This window comes from Chaetodon trifascialis, chromosome 16, assembly GCF_039877785.1.
Source record: "Chaetodon trifascialis isolate fChaTrf1 chromosome 16, fChaTrf1.hap1, whole genome shotgun sequence".
Taxonomy (NCBI): domain Eukaryota; kingdom Metazoa; phylum Chordata; class Actinopteri; order Chaetodontiformes; family Chaetodontidae; genus Chaetodon; species Chaetodon trifascialis.
Window position 1 is genome coordinate 12,199,874 of NC_092071.1, and position 3,980 is coordinate 12,203,853.

General features: G+C 44.4%; 1 protein-coding gene across 2 annotated transcripts in view; it reads left to right on the forward strand.

Annotated features, from left to right (window-relative positions):
* Positions 1 to 468: 468 nt before the first annotated feature.
* The window catches only part of tiam1a (TIAM Rac1 associated GEF 1a), a 54,347-nt gene continuing 50,835 nt past the window's right edge, over positions 469 to 3,980 (forward strand). For both annotated transcript variants that reach the window (XM_070982639.1, XM_070982640.1), the window contains exon 1: positions 469 to 692. The gene's annotated coding sequence lies outside the window, so the exon portion shown is untranslated. The remainder of the gene's footprint in view (positions 693 to 3,980) is intronic.

Below are 3,980 nucleotides of genomic sequence, written 5' to 3' on the forward strand. Positions count from 1 at the left end.
ATCTTACAGGTTGCACATTTTATCATTTCCTGCCTACTTACTTGCCAGTGTGTCGGTTTGTATCATCTGTGATCTTTTTTGTAAAATACTCATATTGACTGTAACAATCTATGATGTTTTACTTGTGGGCAAATGTGTTTGCATCTTTACATGTAACCTGTTTGTGCGTGCCTGTGCTTGTCCGCTGTGTCTTTGTTTTTGTGTAGAGAGGCCAGAGAGCCAGCAATTAAAAAGGGGGACTGGGACATCTAAAGGCTTAGAGGCACAGACCCAGCACACATGCTGGCAGTCAATTGGCAAACCGGAGGAGGTGAAATTGGAGAGAGAGAGAGAGGGAGAGGGAGCGGGGATGAGAGAGGGAAGGAGGAGGAGGGCAGGGTGAGAGCATGCAGGAGAGAAGGGGGGAACCAGAGAAAAGAGGGCGGGCTCAGACTCAGGCAGCACACACACACCCTCTCCCCAGCCTTCAGTCTGGTCTAGGCGTGCAAGAGGCAGCATGTGTGAGTATGTGCTGTAATGTGTGTGTGTGCGTATAGTCCAACACTGCACCGGAGTCCGGGAGAGACCTCTCTCACTGATGCAAGGATTCCCCTGTTCGCTCCCGGAGAGGACACGTGCTGACTGTCGTTTAACCGCCACAGGGAATTAACTGTTACACACACTCAGGAAACACCGGGAGCTTAAGTTAAAAGGTAAAGAAATACATTTTTCATTTTGAGGATGTTATGGGAGCTTTGTGAGTGACAGAGGCAGAGAGATAGAAGGGCTTGGGTGTTTGAAGATAACTGGCTTCATCTTGTCTGTGTTTTGTTAACCATTTGGATGAGAAAGACAATAGGAGGTGAAGTTCCAAGAGTACAAGCTTTTTGTTTTGCATGGTCAGTATAGGCTGTCTGTGTGTGTGTGTGTGTGTGTGTGTGTGTGTGTGTGTGTGTGTGTGTGTGTGTGTGTGTGTGTGTGTGTGTGTGTGTGTGTGTGTGTGTGATTTCTCTCCTCTTACAGTATACTACTGTTTGGTGGTGGTTCTTTTCTCTTGATGGGTCTCTCTCTCTCTCTCACTCTCTCTCTCTCTCGCACACACACGCAAACATTCATACATGTTATCTAAATATAACAGAAGTGCAAGAAACAAAGCCTTTCACACATTTTGTTCAAATGGCCATCCCGCATGGGCCATTGAGTGTGTGTGCTGATGAAAGGAGTTTATCAATCATTAATGTTCTCACTGGGACACTGCCTAGTTTCTTGCTGGAGGTAATGTGGTGATAACAAAATACCTTAACAGCCCTCTGGACTGGCACCACCTGACATTTCCCCGCCATTTAACACACTGCACAGCTCAAAGGGCAAACAGAGCAATGCGTGCTGTAGCAGTGCCTACACTTAATTGTGTGCTTTTATGTAAGAATTACAGGAGAGATATAATTACACGAGATAAAGTGAGATAATAGAAACTCACGATGTACTTAAAAAAATTACGACTGCAGCTCAGTCCTCAAAATTTCTGGTTCGGCCATCGAAGGTTTACAATGCAAAATAAGTAAAGAGGGATCATACAACAGATTTGGATCTGATAAAGACATTAGCCTACTTTGTCTGTGTGTATGTGCGCGCTGTGTTGTGTGGAAATATTAATAGAGTATGGGAGAGGAGAAACGGCTGAAGAGCAGAATAGAGACGAACTAGACAGACAAAGAGGGAGACCTGCTGTAAGAGCTACTGAAAGTCTTGAGGGAACAGCAGTTAAAGGCAGTGTCGTACTGAAGGCTTGGCAGAGAGCAAGAGAGCAAGAGAGGATGAGTCTGCAAATGTGCACTTTTACCTCATACTGAATACTTCAGACATATTTACCATCTGCCACTCAAGTGTGGGTGTGTGCTAGTGGATGTGTTAGGTCTCAGCTGTGCAAAGGGTCATCTTCAGGCATCCAGACAGCCAAAGAATTACGAGGGGTCAAAGGTCATTGAGGCTCTGCTGTCCTTTCTCCTCCCTCACCTTCTCTTCATCTTTATCTCCAGACGGAGAAAAAAACAAACACTCTGCTTTGGTCCATAAAGAAAAGCCAGTGCAGATCAAACGAGATGCAGTGAAAATAAGATAAAGTGAGAAATATTTTAATATTGCGGGTCAGCTGTTCTTTCGTTAATGTAGCGGTATCATCCAAAGTGTTTTACAGTTAGCCTCTCGTTCACCCATTCACACACCTATATGTGCAGTGAGCAACCATGCAAGCATCTGGCCATAACCATCAGGAGAAATTTGGTGATCAGTGTCTTTCCCAAAGACACTTCAACAGGTGGACAGGAGGAGGCAGGGACTGAACCGCCAGCCTTGTGATTAGTGAGCGACACACTCTACTTTGACCAACAGCTGCTTTAACTTTGTAATTTTGTAACCTGTTACTTCACTTGAATACCGATGTGCTAATGGATTTCTTTAGGACTATTTACACTCAGATCTTTAGCAGAACCCTGATATGGTGGAAAATCCTAAAAGGTACTTGCCTTATTGGCAAGATTTAAAATGCTATTAGATGCTATTAGTGTTTGTTTTGGTTTTGAGAATAAGAATTAAAAACAAGTAATCTCTCTCTCTCTCTCTCTCTCTCTCTCTCTCTCTCTGTTGTTATCTTTTCTTCATGTTATCTTTCTTGCTGCAATTCGCTGCTTCACTTGCTGCCATGAGGAAGTTGAATATTGGCAGGGTGTTTTGAGGAAGTGATCCGTGAAAGGATTTATAGTGGCAGATAAAAACTGCTGTGTGTGTGTGTGTGTGTGTGTGTGTGTGTGTGTGTGTGTGTGTGTGTGTGTGTGCGAGCGAGCGAGCGAGCGAGTGAGCGAGCGCACATATTTTTTTCTTTTTTAAATTGACAAAGACTTTTTGCGAAAGCCTGGGGCTGTGAATTGGGGGGGAAGCCATTATCTCATACACAGTTACACACTCCTCATCCAGGTTTATATGTATGTGTGTCCAGTATGTGTTCTGGACAAATGCGCGAGTGCATGTGCGTGCGTGTGTGTGTGTGTACATCCACACAACCACGTGCTCTGTCTGTATACAGTAAGTTAATATAGTGTGTGAGTGTGAAGAGGGGGATGGGGCTCTGTTAAGTGAGCCCCTGTGGGTGTGTGTGTGTTTGTAGTGTGTGTGTGTTTGTATCCACATACTGACCCAGATTGATACACTGCTCTCATGCTAAGCCAGCTCACCTATAGGGTAGATATAGGTAGGCGTATCCTCTTTTACACACATCCAGCCTCACATAAAACACCCACTCAAGCTCTTGTGTGATCTCTTAAGAGGACATCTTAGTCCCTTACATTCATGCCCCTAACTGAAACCATAACCACTACAACCTTTACCTTGACCTTCATCAAACAAGTGCACTCATACACACAGCCACATATACTCTTCAGCCTCAGTATAATCTATACTAAAAATACAAATGTTTAAGTCATACTTATCCTTTGATCTGCTCATGTGAGACTCATGAAGCGTATCAAATGACACATTATATAAATGGAAATAATAAACACCATCATCAACATGGAACCCAAGCGCGCTGTAAATACTCTCACATCTTTGCCCTCTGTCGCGAATACGACTCCTCTGACCTTGTGGCATGGCAGAGGAGCGCCCTCTCTTTGTGATTACAGATACAGTCCATAACATGCAGTTTGATGAGCATGTGGCAGGCATGATAAAGGGATGATGCAATTAACATGAAAGGGATGATCTCCCATTCTCTCTCATCTTTGTCCCCCTGCCTGTCTCGTTTTCTAACCATTATTGGAAGAAGATGCTTCAGCCCTCTTCCTCAGTGGTCCACTTATTTCTGCTGTTAAGCAAATATAGGGCTTATGCAGCCCCCAGTGCCCATCTCCCCACATGCAATCAAGCTGTTTAAATGTTTGCGTTCGACCGTCTGCCTGTGGGTTCTGTGTGTGTGTGTGTGTGTGTGTGTGTGTGTGTGTGTGTGT